The 15,864-nt window shown below is 36.2% G+C and overlaps 2 long non-coding RNA genes across 4 annotated transcripts in view; one reads left to right on the forward strand and one right to left on the reverse strand.

Moving 5' to 3' along the window:
* The window catches only part of LOC129393211 (uncharacterized), a 212,605-nt gene that overhangs the window by 126,271 nt on the left and 70,470 nt on the right, over positions 1 to 15,864 (forward strand). The window lies entirely within an intron of this gene.
* LOC134731066 (uncharacterized) overlaps positions 1,240 to 15,864 on the reverse strand; it is a 57,767-nt gene continuing 43,142 nt past the window's right edge. Inside the window, exons 3-5 of one of the 3 annotated variants that reach the window (XR_010113137.1) lie at positions 4,729 to 4,802; positions 3,655 to 3,790; positions 1,240 to 2,680 (exon numbers count right to left, since the gene is read on the reverse strand). This is a non-coding gene — a long non-coding RNA (uncharacterized LOC134731066). Of the gene's footprint in view, positions 2,681 to 3,654; positions 4,803 to 15,864 lie in introns of all 3 variants that reach the window. The other 2 variants (XR_010113136.1, XR_010113138.1) reach the window with 2 other exon arrangements.

Raw genomic sequence — 15,864 nt, forward strand, 5'->3', positions numbered from 1 at the left:
ATAATAATAATAATAATAATTTTCTCTCTACTAAGTTCTTAACTGAGAACACTGTAACAAAAGGCAGTTTAGTAAGAGGAAAACACAATTTTATTTACGTCTATACCTCATATATGCATGTATAAACTAAAAATAAAATTCTAAGCCCCTTAGCTGACTGAAGGGACCATCTTTTGGCCAAGGGAACCTCAAAGTAGACTTGAAAACTGTGTTCTAGGCTATGATGAGATGGGAAGGTTGGACATGCCTCATTATACCCCACTGCTTGCTTATTGCAATTAGGCTTTCTTCACTAAGGCCTAAACAAAAAGTAGCCCTTTCAAAAGACTCCACCACTAATATCCACCAACTGCCTGTTGCTTCCCCTCCTTTTTTTACCTGTTAAGAGACCACTGACCATGGAGGAGTTCTGGCCAGTCTATGGAGAATGCCCAATAATAGTTTTTGTGTCTTGTCCTTTATTTTTTGTCATCAGAGGGCTGAAAACTCCACCCTCAGATCACCGCTAGTTTTCGAACATGGAGACTCGTGAAGCTGTATTGCACATGTGTGCACATGTGGACACACACACACACAATTTCTCCTTTCATAAATATTATGACTCCTCCTACTGCTTATTGAATACGTATATGTGGCCACCCTACTCAGCATAAATCCCTGTTCCCTTTGACCCTTCCTCAAAGTATCTGTTTCTGGCTTCTGGCTGGAGGCTATGCTTCCCAGTCTATCAGAATGGCTACCTGCAAGCTATAATCCTCTATAAGAAACAAAGTCTCCTCTTCTCCTTTTCTACATTTATAAGTTGTGTTTTTCTTTTAAGCTAACACATGGGAGATACTAGGAGAAAATGAGGTGGCTTAGAATTCAGGCTTGAAACCATTTTCAGCTAAAGACAAATGGAATTGTCACAATATACCCCAACAGGCAGACCAAATGGACTTTCTGTGGCTACAATGAGACAAAGCAAAACAACAACAACAAAAACCCTACAACAAACAAACAAAAAACTCCAGAATTTCATGGCTAGTAGGATGAAGGATTGTTCATGTATCCTGTTGTTGTTAATTTACATAAGGTTTCTTTTCTGTAATTAAACAGAAACCAGCTCCTGAAAAACATTGCCAAAACAACTATAATTGAAAAATTTTCCAACCAATACAAATAAATCACTGGACTCCAACTGTCAATGCCCTTTCCTTGCCTTGTGGTCCTGCCAGCACTCTGATTGGACAAAGACCGTTTTTATCACATTCTTTATTGATAAGTGACCATAGATCTTAAGCCAGTTTCAGTCAGCTTGCAGAGACTATGCCCAAATTCTTTTTGCCCTAAAGTTTACCTTTTGACATAAACAGTCAAATCCCAGCTGAAACCTCACCCCCAAGTCAAAATGGAATGTATGTTACATACAAGTTTATCCAATTTTCAAGCACATGACTTCCCCTATAAATATTCATAGAATTTTCCCAACCGTGCTCCGTATGTATGTAAGACTGACTCTGTGAGAGTTTTTTGGTGGGTAGGTCTATGCAAACCAACCCCAAAGTCCCAGGAAGCTGAGAGGCTGAAGAAAGAGGCTGATACATCTGGTATCTAGAAACATTTAATAGGGACTTAGAAACAGAAGCCACACCTGTGGCTTGTGCAGCAGTGAGGCAAGATGATGGGTTCCCACACTATTAGCCCCCAGACCCAGAGGGGTTTATCTATTGTAGGGGAGATTACATGTAGAGGAGAGGCGCACATGCTTCAGAGGGAATGGGTAGAAATTTGCCCTAATAGCAGGATTTATGATAAGTACTTGCTCTTACACAAGGGACAATAGATAAATTGGAAACCTCAGAGGCCTTCCAGAACTGGGGTTAATCAGAAGCCAACATGGCAGATTAGCACCCAAGATGGAGTTGCTTTAGCCTCCAGATTCCACTCCACTAATTTGGCTTTTATAATCTCACACACCCTCATCTTCTGTTATGGTCTCTGAGCATTTAGGGAGAGTACTTGATAGGATATAGGTTTAGCAGAAGTGCATTGGTGATCACAAGTGCATTGGTGGAAACAGATCAGGCCCAGTGGGATTCCAAATGAAGAAGATTCACAGGCTGTTGAATCACCTCTAGTCTTCAGAATATCATGCCTTCAGTTTCTTAGAAGTAAAACAACAAGAGATACACACCATTATATGCCAGTTTTTAAAGAGCATGAAGAAAACTAAAACCCAGCTCTTTTTTAGAGACCTCTTGTAGCCAGCAAATAGTTCAGAATTTAGCCTAAATTGTAGGAAAATAATACAAATTCAAAAACAATGGTCAGGACCTAGAATCCAATTTTTTCTCTCTCCAATTTCTTCATTTCTACCAAGGATAAATTATAGCAGGAACAATTTATTTGCAAAATTTTAGTCTTGTTGTAGTGAGACATAATAGACCAGCTCCCCCTTCCTTCTGTGAAGCATGCACTTTCAAATTTTCGCAAAAGTCGCATTTTCCCAGTTTTGGTGTTTCAATTTTTTCTCTTCTATAGTTCAGTGAGTGGGAGGGAGTGGTGCCAGTGGCTTCTCTCCTGTTTGGCAAGCAGGAGAGAATGTTACTGCTCTTTTACTACCACTGCTCACAGCTCAGCAAGCAGGAGCATTACAGGTCTTTTGCTTCCACAGTTCGACGACTTCCAGGTTCTTGTCCTGCAACCAAGAAAAATAAGATATGCAGACACCTGAAAGTGAGTAAGACAGTAGAATTTTATTGAGCTACAGAAAGAAAGCTGTCAGCCACACAAGCAGAATGAAAGTGGGTAGCAGCCTGTGAGGCTGAGTCCAGGGTTTTTATGGGCTTAGAAGAGGTGAGTGGGTACTGATTTGTCTGTGTATGGTCTTGGAAAAATCACTTTTCAATTGGCTAAAAGGCATCATTCAGAAGGAACCAATTGAGAGTGGGTAAGATGGGAATAGAAGTTCTCACTCTGGTCATGGACTCTATCTGGAACTGGCAGCTCAGTTTTCAGGCTTTAAACTGTCTTTGGCTTGAAGGTTAGGTTTCACTGGGAATCTGTCTCTGTCTGCCTATGAATGTGTCTGTCTCCTGCTGCTATCAATCCCCCATCTGAAGAGGTACATCTAGCTGTTAGGATAGGGACAATGACCGTTCATACTGACAGGGAGCATTGTTTTGGGAAAATGACAGTCAGATATCATTCAGAGACCTGTAAGTGTCCCTGATAAAAAGGAAGCCATCATCTAAGGCTCCATTTGCATGACCCTTTGGAGTTTGATGGCCTTTAGGCAAGAAGAAACAAATTTTACAAGGAGGTTAAGTATGCATGGACCAAATATAAGTATTATACAAAGAGGAGCTAAAAGGGAACATTTAGTGCCAGAGATAAAAGAAAAAAGTAAAGTAGACTAATTATTCTGAAAACAATGTTGTGGCCAGAACTGTTTCACCCTTGTGAAGGAAACTAAGTCTTGTATGGGGGAGGATAGTTACATTTTAGAAGAGAGATAGTTGTTTAAGGGAGTAGAAAATCCCATGGGTGTTCAGGATTAAGGGGTCCTTGGCAAAGACACCTTATAGTGAGGAACAGAATGAAGATAAGAACAGCAATCATAGACAGGACTATAAAGAGGATATCCATGAAAGGTTAATTATAAACACTTACCTTTTATGACTTTTAGCTTGAGGTCTCTGATTTCTGCACACTGGTGCTTTTGGTGCTCTTCTGGGTCAACAGAGGTAATTCTATCATTTCCCCAGGCCTTTGCTTGAGTGTGATGAACCTATTCCAGTGACCTTCACTAATGAAGGAGGAGAAAGAAGTACAGTGTAATGTTCCTCCCACTCCAGGCATACTGGAATATTAATGTTTGAAGAGGAAACAGAAGTTATTCATCTAAGCATTGCCATTTCTAGCCAGAATTTTGAGGGAAGGCTCTGGGTTTGGAGTTAATAATTTAGTTCTACATTTCGTATTTGCCATTTTGTAGTTTTATGATTTGGGGTAGATTATTTAACTTTCTCACATAAAATATATTTTACCTAACCTGCTAAACCTTACCTTATTTATTTATTTATTTTTTTTGAGACATGGTCTCATTCTGTAATTGATCCTGGAGTGCAGCGGTATGATCATAGCTCACTGCAGGCTCCACTTCCCAGGCTCAAGTGATCCTCCCACCTCAGGCTCCTGAGCAGCTGGGACTACAGGTGCACACCACCCACATCCAGCTAATTTTTGTATTCTTTGTAGAGATGGGTTTTCTCCATGTTGCCCAGGCTGGTATCAAACTCTTGGGCTCAAGTTATCTGCTTACCTCAGCCTTCCAAAGTGCTGGGATTATAGGTATGAGCCACCACACTCAGCTTAGTCTGAAGTTTCTTATATATAGAATGCTAAGGAGAGCTGGTGTGCTGTTTATCTTTCAGAATGGAATTAATAGATGAGAACCCTTTGTATGAAAATATGCAAACAAAAGGACAAAAAGTTACTTCTGTACCCTCTGTAGTCCCTTAAGGAAATAACTTATTTTTTGTTTCCTTTACCAGGAATTTATATTCTAACAGTTCCTCCTTATTGGCCATTAGTAAAATTCCCAGGAGTCTATTTCAGGGCTTCAGACAATCAAGTACTAATTAAGAACTTACATATTCTTAGTATTTTTGTATTAGACATTAAGATTTTATGTTCCACTTAGAAGATTAAGAATAATAGGTCTAAATATACTGTAGCACATACACTTCTTTGTTTTGAAAGGCCTAACCAATCATTTGTTACTGTTTTTCTGTTTTTGTCTTGTGTAATAAAAACACCTAAAAATAAACACATAAACAAACAGAAACCAGTATTAGATCGTTCCATTGCAAGGAAGTAAATACTTAATCAAGATAGTAACCGCTTCTTAAAATGGCAGGTATATGTCATGTGCTCACACTCCCACCTTGCCTTAAGTTGTTCATTCTCAGAAGTAAATGAAAAGCCAGCCAAGGTCTCAGATTTAATATCAATATTCTATTTAGACTCAAATATGTGTACCTCGGGTCCAAGTAGGCACATCTAAGCCCATGTATTTTCTTTTATAAAATGATCATATTGCAACTCTTTGCTTTCATATTATGTATTTCAGAAATAACAAAAACATCAGATAATGACTTTCCAATGTTTTTTCATGATGAAAAATGTCTGGATATATGGAACTCACTTTAGTTTCCATATCTACATATCTAGCTGTGTAACAAAAATGTGTCACACACATATGACACAGAAATTAGATGTGTTAAATATGAGACTGCTTTCTGGTTTGCTATTTTATCTTAATAGTATATAGACATACTCATGAATCTTTAAATTTTATTTTTCTTTATTTATTTATTTATTTTGAGACAGGGTCCAGCTCTGTTACCCATGCTAGAGTGCATTGCACAATCATGGCTCACTGTGGCCTCGAACTCCTGGGTTCAAATGATCCTCCCACTTCAGCCTCTGGATCAGCTAGGACTATAGGTATGTGTCACCATGCCCAGCTAAATTTTGTATTAATTTTGTAGAGACAGGGTCTCGCTATGTTGCCCAGGCCAGTTTCCAACTCCTAGCCACAAGTTTTCCTCCTACCTTGGCCTCCCAAAGTGCTAGGATTACAGGCAGAAGTCACGGTGCCTGGCCCACTTATAAATTCTTCAGGTGAGTTATGGGGGAAAGTGTTATTGTCTCAGTTGATGTAGGGAAATCCACATGCAATCTAAGACCTCAATGGGATATTAAACTTAACCTTATTCTCAATATGAAACCAGCCCAATTGTCACATGTAAATGATATTTATGGATTTTTGAAAAAAATAGAAATTGATCCTCCCAGTCTTAAGACATGAAATTTACATTTGTATCATCTGAGTTCCTTCCTTAGGAAACTGACCAGATCACAATATCCAGACAATGAGAAGCCAGCCCATTCATTTGCTTCCTTATCACTCCCTAATTCCTTTCCATAGGTAGCTATCCCTTCCCCCACATAGCTCTTCTTTTCCCCACTATATAAACCTCTCAATTTTAGCTAGTCCAGGAGATGAATTTGAGACTTATTTTCCTTTCTCCTGGTTGGTGTCACCCAAATAAAAAGACTTCTTCCCTGGTAATACTTGTTGTCTCAATAATTGGCTTTCCGTGCAGTAAGCAACAGGACCTAGATGAAATCCCTGGAGTTTCAGTAACACATACTTGCACCACTCTCAGGAACATACTTAGGTTTTCTTGAGAAAAACTGAAGGGAACACATATATGAATCTGCCTTACAGAATCCAAAAAAATGGCATTTATCTTGTTTATCTACAATGTCTGAAGCTGAGGTCAAAGAATTGAACTTTTATGAAAGTAACAAGATTTTCCTCTCCACTTTTGTAGCACTCTTCATTTCTTTTCAATTAGGTACCCTCTCCCACTCCATTACTTTAATATTCTGCCCTTAACCTAACTGATGAGTTGAGAAGTTGAGATAGAGTAGGGATGGGACTCAGCACTTGCCAGACCTGGCCCTTTCACCCTCACACATGCATTTTTTCCATACACACCAATTATCACAGCTTACACCACCACCTCTACTGGAGCCACTCCTGATGATCATAAGACCTTGAAAAAACTAAGATAAGCAGCACCCTACCATAAATATTAAGGGAGTTAAAAAGCAGCTTCTCACCACAACCCTTGCTCAGAGGAGTTGACCCTATTGTGTGCAGGTGGCTGCACACAAGAGCAGAAGAATGACCTATCTTTGTGCCTGACCTCATTATAATACTAAAATCCACACCCAGGGAGAGGCTTATCTACCATTTTGTGATAATGTAGTGTATGTACTAACATGATTTCTCACTGTGCTTGTGTGACCTGAGCTCCACCCTGCACATGTAATGATTGTCACATACCTCATACATATTCATGTCACCTTTCCTAAAAACACAGCAAAGGCCTGCCCTTAGCCAGCTGACTGGAGAACTCATGTGCCTACCTTGGCTCCCTGGTATTGGAACATAAGCCACTAATAAAGGGCCTTGTCTGGGAAACTTACTTGGCTTTGTGTCAATTTCTATTGCACAGGAGCCTAAGAACCTGTGGTCAGTAACTGAGGCACCTGTAAACATACTCTATTGTTCCTCCAGTTTTTCCTTTCTTCCCAGCAATGAATTCAGACAGGATATATTGGTGGCTCTGTTTAACCAAAAACTACTCAGTTTTTCTCTATACCCTTATGAGGATTAAATGAATGGAGATAAATCATGTCTACAGTGGAATCAAAAGTTCTCAAACTTGCCTGTTCAGGATAACTCTTTCTTATAGAAGCCAATTTTTTCATTTTTTTAAAATTTCTGATCCCCTCTTCCCACAACTTCTACCTCTAATTTCTATTCACTTTATTTTTATAGAATTTTCTTTCTCCTATGTAGTTCTGTGAAGGGGGTCTGTAGTGGATATAATCTATATTTAGTACATGATTGATTTTGTCTTTGCTGAGGTTTTTTTTTTTTTTTTTTAACAGCAAGCTTGTCCTTAATTTGCTGAGTTCTTGGCTATATTTTGTTATGTCCCAAATGTGCTGAAGTCTCCTATCACTCCTACGACTGCAAAAGAAACATCATTTTATAGTTTCATCCTTGTTTTGTTTTTTTTTCCTATATTGTAGAGACTTCAGAAGATGTATATACTACATTTTCTTCTGAAATTTCTAACCTAACTTATTGTCCTTTTTTCAGTTTTCACATTTTATGAAAGTCATGCATACATGTAGTAGTTTGAAAAGTTGTAGTTTACACTGAAGACTTAAACCAACAGTCTTATGTCCCACCCATCTCCAACTTTAATTCCCTCTTCCTAGAAATAGCCACTCAGTTTTTTTACCTGTTTTCTCTAACATCAACATCCATCTTTCTAAATAAAATTTTTGTTCTTTTTTTTGTTTTAGATATTACATACTGATATCTTTCTCTGGAAGAGAACTATGTAACTCAAATACGTTCCTCTTCCAATATTCTAACACTTTCTGTCCTCCAATTTTCCCCCATATAACATACTATTTGCTTAGAGTAGTATGTATAGAGATTTTTATTATGAGTATGTAATTTGTACTCACATTTAAACCATAAAATGTACCATTAGTATATTCCCTTTTCTGTAATTTTTAGTTGTCTTGAAGTTAGTAATTGCCTCATTTCCTCATTTTCCAGTTTTTTATGTTCTAATTAATTCTAAAAATAGCCTCTGGAATTGTTAATTTTCTCTAAGGTACATTCAAAAAATTATTTTGTCCTTTTCCTTCCTGCCTGCCTTTTTGTCTTCCCCCCTTCCATGTTTTCTATCCCTCCCTCCTTCCTTCTTTCTTTAATTTTTCTGGACTTATACCCCTTTGACTCCTTCATACTCCTTCTTTGGACTGCAGTATTCTCTCTCATGGTGTGCTGCATAAATCACACTTGGATGTCACTTCACCAGTAACCTTGGAGATTTCCTTAACCTCTCATCTGTGAGGATGCAATGTCCTATTCTCTGCCTTGGTCTGGAGTAGAGTTATTTCTAGAATGTTGCTGGGAAGGGTATATGAGAAATATATATTTTTTGATATTTTATTTATAAGGTATCTTTACTTTCTCTCAAAATCTTCAAGGCAGTACCCTAGTTTCTTCTAGCTTCAGTATTGCCTCAGAGAAGTCCAATGATATGCTGATTCCTGGTCCTTTGCATGATATATGATCTTTTTTAGTCATCATCTCTTCGATGTTAATTTGTGTTGTAGTGTGTATTAGTAATTGGTTCCTTTTTATTGCTTAACACGATTCCATTGTATTAAGATGTTTTGTTTATCCACTCATCAGTTGATGGGAATTTAGATTGATTGTATGAATTTCGCTTCTGCAAATGTTTTTATACATGACTCTGTGTGAACATACATTTTTGTTTTTCTTAGGCAGATTACTAGGAGTGGAACTGCCAGGTAATATGTTAAATGTAGGTTTAAATTTTCAAGAAACTGCCAAACTGTTTTTCAAAGTAGCTGTACCACTCTACGTTCCCACCAGCTATGCATAAAGGTCTCAATTTTTCACATCTTTGCCAATACTTACACTCTAAGTCTTTTTCAATTTTAACTATGCTAGTTTGCATGTAGAGGTATCTTATAGTTTTAATTTGCATTTCTTGATGACGAATTCTGTTGAGCATTTTCTCATGTGCTACTTATCATACCTCATAATGTGTCTATTAAAATATTTTGGCCATTATTATTATCAAGTTGTAAGAGTTTTTTATAGAGTCTGGATTTAAGTCCTTATTAAGATATATGATTGGCAAATACGTTCTCTCAGCTGTAGCTTGTCTTTTCATTTTCTTAATGAAGAGCAAAAGTTGTAAATTTTGATGATGCTTAACATCAATTTTTATTTAATACATCATGCTTTGATGTTATATTCGAGAAATCTTTTCCTAATACAAAATTATAAAATTTGCTGGGTGTGGTGGCTCACCCCTGTAATCCCAGCACTTTTGGAGGCTGAGGTGGGAGGATTGCTTGAGGGTAAGAGTTGGGGACCAGCCTGGGCAAAAAAGTGAGACCCTATCTCCATAAAAAATTAAAAGTTAGCGGAGCTAAAGTTGGGAAGATCACTTGAGCCTAGGAGGTCAAGGCTGCAGTGAGTTGTGATCATACCACTGCACTACAGCCTGGCAGATAAAGTGAGCCCCTGCCTTGAAAGAAAAAAAGAAAAATTATACAATTTTTTCCTGATGTTTTCTTTGGTAAGTTTTTTTTTTCACATTTTATACTTATTTTTAAGTCTGTTATATATTTTGAGATTAGTTTCTTATGTGGTATGAAGTGTAGGTCTAAAATAAATTCATCGTTTTGTATGTGGATATCCAGTTGTCTCAGTAGAAATTGTTGAAAATGCTATCCTTTTCCCATTTAATTACCTTGGCACTTCTGTTGAAAATCAATTGACCTTTCATTTAAGGATTTATTTTGGGACTCTCTTCTGTTCCATCGATCTATATGTCTATTTTTATAACAATACCGCACACACTCTCAAATACTTCAGCTTCATAGGGTACTATAAAGTTGATTATGGTAAGTCCTCCAGCTTTTCTCTTCTGTTTCAAAATTAGTTTGTTCATTTAAGGTCTTTTGCTTTTCCACATCAAGTTTCGGATCAGCTTATGAATTTCTGCCAAAAATGTGGGATTTTCATAAGGATTGAAACTGTAGATCCATTTGGGGAGAATTAACATCTTAACAATATGGATTATTTCTGTCCATGAATATGAAATGTCTCCCCTTTAATATTTAATTTATCACAGCAATATTTTATAGTTTTCAGTATACAGGTTTTTCACAACTTTTGTTACATGTATTACAAAGTATTCTACTCTTTTTAATGATGTTGTACATTGTATTGTTTTCTTAATTTTAATTTTGAACTTTTGTTTCTAATATATAGAAATACAGTTGGTTTTGCTGTATCAATGTTACATCTTGAAAATCTGTTAAATTTTTTTTTATTAATACTAGTAGGTATTCTGTAAATTCCTGAGGATTTTCTACATGAGGAGTGATGTCTTCTGCCAATAAAAAAAAAGTTTACTTCTTCCTTTTTAATCTGGGGGAATTTACTTTCTATTTCTTGCTTTATTGTACTGGCTAGAACTTATAGTACAATATTAAATGGAAGTAGTGAGAATGGATATACTTGTCTGGTTCTTGATCTTAGGGCAAAAACATTGTCTTTTATTCTATGTATATTTTTTAAGCTATAGGTTTTATGTAGATGCATTTTAATTGGTTGAACATGTTTCTTTTTATTCCTATTTTACCGAAAGTGTTTATCATGATTAGATGTTGGAATTTGTCGAATGTTCTCTCTGCATTTATAGAGATGACCTTGTGGATCTTGTGTTTTTTGTTCTTTATTCTAATATGGTGCATTAATTAATGAATATTTGATTTTTTTGCATAATCCATGAGAAGTAAAATGATGTTATATTAATCTTAAATTTCTGGGATAAATGACACTTGGTCATGGTGTGTAATTCTTTTTAATATATTGATGATCTAAAAACTATTTTGTGGCTGGGTGCAGTGGCTCATGCCTGTAATCCCAGCACTTTGGGAGGCCTAGGTAGGTGGATCATCTGAGGTCAGGAGTTTGAGACCAGCCTGACCAATATGGTGAAACCCTGTCTCTATTAAAAATAAAAATTTAGCCAGTTGTGGTGGTGGGTGCCCATAATTCCAGCTACTTGGGAGGCTGAGACAGGGGAATTGCTTGAACCCAGGAGGCAGTGGTTGCGGTGAGCTGAGATGATGCCACTGCACTCCAGCCTGGGCAATTGAGCAAGACTCCGTCTCAAAAAAACAGATAAACAAAAAACCTATTTTGCTCAAGATATTCATATGTATACTCATGAAGAATATTTTTCTCTAGTTTTTATTTTGCATGATTTTACCCCCTAGCTTTAGAATAAAGGTAATATTGGCCTCTTAGAATGAGTTGGCAAATATTCCCTCTTCCTCAATTTTTTTCTTCTCAAACTTTTATTTATTGGAGATTAGACCTCCTGAGCTAATTTTCTAAACTTATTATCTCATTTCTGTTATGCTTATCTTATTTTTGTTATTGTCATAAAATACATATAATGTAACATTTTCCCTTTTAACTATTTTATGTGTATGGTTCAATGTAAATACATTCACACCGTAGTGCATCCATCACCATCATGCATTTCCAGAACATTATTTTCCCAAACTGAAATGCCCTACACATTAAACAATAACTTCCCATTCTCCTCACTCCAATCATGGCAACCACCATTCTACTTTCTGTCTCCATGAATTTGTACCTGTGTACTCTACGTACCTCATGTAAGTGGGATCGTATAATATTTGTCCTGTTGTGACTGCCTTATTACACTCAGCATAACGTTTTCAAGGTTCATCCATATTGTAGCATGCATCAGCATTTCCTTCCTTTTTAGGGCTCAATAATATTCTATTTTATGTTTATCCCACATTTTGTTTATTCATCCATGGACATGTGGGTTGCTATATCCTTTTGTCTATTGTGGATTATGCTATAATGAGCATGAGTATACAAAAATCCGTTCAAGTTCTAGCTTTCAATTTTTTGGGGTGTATGCCCAGAAGTGGAATTGCTGAATTATATGGTAAACTTTTGAATTTTTGAGGAATTGCAACATCATTTGTTACATTTATTACAAAGTGACTGTACCATTTTACATTCCCAGCAGCAATACACAAGAGTTTCAATTCCTCGGCATCATGCCAACCATTTTTTTTTTCTTTGAGAAATGGTATCCTTCTATTACCCAGGCTGGAGTGCACTGGTGCAATCTCAGCTCACTGCATCCTCTGCAGCCAGGGCTCAAGTGATCCTCCCACCTCAGCCTCTCGAGTAGCTGGGACTATAGGCATGCACCACCACGCCTGGCTACTTTTTTTTTTTTAATTTTTTTTGTGGAGAGTGGGTTTCACTGTGTTGCCCAGGCTGGTCACAAACTCCTGGGCTCACGCGATCTGCCAGCCTTGGCCTCCCAAGGTGCTAGATTATAGGAATGCACCACTGTGTTCAACCTCCAACCATTTTTTTAAAATTAATGATTGACATTTGAATGGGTGTGAAATGGTATCTCGGTATGGTTTTGATTTGTATTTTGCTATTGATTAGTGATGTTGAGCATCTTTTAATGTTCTTTCTGCCATTTGTGTATCGTTTTTGGAAAAATGTTTATTTGCCCATTTTTTAGTTAGGTTTGTTGTTAATTTTTTGAGATGTTTCAAAGTTACATATTTAGATCTGTTATTGCAACTTTTATTTCAGCTAAAATTTAAACATATAAATATATATAGTTTTGCTATTTTCTATCCTCTCCACCTCCTATGGTGCAATATTTTCTATCTCTACAGAACAATGAGTTAGAGGTTAATAATATTGTATTTACTCTTTGTATTGCCTATATTAACTAGGCTATGATTCCCTTTAAAGATTTTTATTTTGGACTCTTTTTTATGTTATCACTACCAATGATTTTAAGATCTATAATTTTCTGTTTATATGTAACAGCGAGTCTCTAAATACATTAATTTAAATTGACATACATATTTGGCCAACTGGTAGGCTTTGTTTTGGGTGATCTTGCTAGTCTGTATCATTGGAGGATGCCTCCCTCCCTATACCAGACTTTATCTGATTTTTATCTTTTTTTAGAACCATTTTCCTACAGGGGAATCTTCTCTTCTGCTTCTGAGGAAGGAGCCTTGAGTCTGGAGCAGAGTTATAAACCTAGCTACATGTGTTCTTGGAGATGAGTCATCTCACTATTTAGAATTCAGATTTTCACTCAGTATCTGTATTTTGATTACATGTCTTGCCTTTAGCTATGTCTGATTTTCCTGAGTCTAAGGATTTTTTTTTTTTTTAATAGAACTTCCTTCTTCTGCCAGGTATGTGGGAGACATGATTCCCAGTGCACAGGATAGTGAGAATGTCTGGAGTTCTACCTCTCTCTTCTTTTTTTAAATGTGGAATTTGAGTCAAACCACCAGCTTTTAGCCCAATTTGGCATACATTAGTGGTTCCGCCATTGGCTGAATATTAGAAGTGTCTTGAAGATTTGAAGGGAAACAATATCAAACAAACAAAAAGTGGAAAAGATAGAAAAAAGAAGGGGAAATCATCATTTACTAGCCAGAGATTCTGGTAGATAGAGGGTTTTTTTAAAAAAAAAAAACGCCTGATGTGACTGTACAGGGTTTGGAATGGCTGCCTTTCTTTTCATCTCTAAGCCTTCCATAGTCCCTGTCTTATAGCATCTCCTGCCACTGTTCACTTTTATAATGAGGCTCTAGCCACATTTTTGCTGTTTCAATAACACTCTATGTCTAAGCTTTTATGGGGGATGGTGGGGAGAAAATTGTTGCCATTGTTTTCCTTTTGATTTGAATCTCATGATTAAGATTTCTGAATTCTGCTTCCTTGCCTTCTTCAAGAATCTATTAAAATATCCGAAATTTTGCTTTTTTTCCTAACCATCTGATTTTAAATAGCAGCACTCAATTTCTTATTTTTTTCTTCATTCTATGCTTCATTTTTCTCCATAGAGTGTTAATTTTAAAATACTACAGTTTATATTTTATTTCTTAATTTATCTTCCCTTGCTTCTTCCAGTTAAGTAAATGTTCTATGAACCAGGAATTTATATTAGTTCCATTCTCAGTTTTTCCTCCAGATTCCCAAAGAAACCTAGGTATAATTCTATGTTTAATAAAAAGCTGTCAACTCAAGAAATAAGTGAATGAGTTAACACATAGTAATATTTCAAAATATGTGAGAACAGTAGAGAAAAACATAAATATAATATAACACTATACATTTTATTTCTCAGCTTTTGATAGATCAAACAGACCCCTAATATTAGGGAGATAGTAGGTATTCTGAATAAGATTAGTACTAAATTATTTTATGTTTCCAATGGTAAAAATAATATGAAAGATTAATGAAATCTTTATAGCTAATATAAAAAAATTTTAAAAATAATAACAGAAGTAGAATTGAAACCTACAAATACTTGAAAACAAAACAAAGATAAACTCCCTTCCTAAACAATTCTTAGTCAATGCAAATAATGATGAAACATCTGATTTTAAACTTCTTAAGTATGTGTCTCTATGGATTTGACTAAAATAATAAGTAAAATAATAAAATAACTTCTTAAATAAAACTATAAGCAAACAAAAACTCTGCATTTTGTCAGTAATAAGTAATATCACAATCACCTTATTTGACCCAGGGACTTCATATTATAAAATCAGTCAGAAGAAAAATGCACTTGTATGTGTATTGAAATTCCTTGAAAACATAGAGATACAGTAGCTTCCAAATAACCAAGGAATCTCAATATAAAATAAAAATGTATTTAAGTACGAATATGTTGGAAAAGTTTAAAAGTGTATTTTTCAAATGTATTCCTTTAAAATATTTATAAATTCTTTACCCTTGTATTCAAATGTGTTTTCTTATTACATCTCATACTTAGTATTTCAATAAAAAAACATTTTCTCTAAGGCTAGTAATAAAATCAAGTTAATATCTTTGCATAGACTTTTATTCACTTTTCATGTTATGAATCTCCTTTTGTTGTTAAGAAAAGTACCCACTTGCGGTTCCGAAGAGCCACAACTCTCATCTTCAAACAGGTCAATGCTCTAAGCAATAATCCCACAACTGGAGACAATGTATAAGGCAATAAACTCCTCCTGTTTCATAAACAGTGAGCCCTGAAAGCTAAGTGTTTATGACAGCAGGAGCTTTACTGCTGAATGACATTTTCTAGTACTCTGGAAATATTGTGGAAGTGAACAGAGCAAGATTATCATGGCAAAGATATAAAGATTTTAAAATTTGTACTTTTTTTTGTAGAATTCGAAGAATAAATAGAATTGATAAGCAAGAAAGGGTGTTTATTGCATACAAGAATTGTGTAAGCTATTTACTGAGTTTATCAAAGGCAGGCCTTTGGATCCACTCTGGTGACAGCAGGTCACTCAAAACAATGCCACTGGATTTAGGAGCATTCTCTACTGCCTAGAAAATACTAAATGAGGAAAAAAAATAAATAGGTAAATAATATGTGCACCAAATGGTGGATCACACTGTTCATGAAAAAAATATATGTTGGCCGGGCGTGGTGGCTCACGCCTGTAATCCCAGCACTCTGGGAGGCCGAGGCGGGCAGATCACGAGGTCAGGAGTCCGAGACCAGCCTGGCCAACATAGTGAAACCCCATTCTACTAAAAATACCAAAAGTCAGCCGGGCGTGGTGGCG

This window comes from Pan paniscus, chromosome 8, assembly GCF_029289425.2.
Source record: "Pan paniscus chromosome 8, NHGRI_mPanPan1-v2.0_pri, whole genome shotgun sequence".
Lineage (NCBI taxonomy): Eukaryota > Metazoa > Chordata > Mammalia > Primates > Hominidae > Pan > Pan paniscus.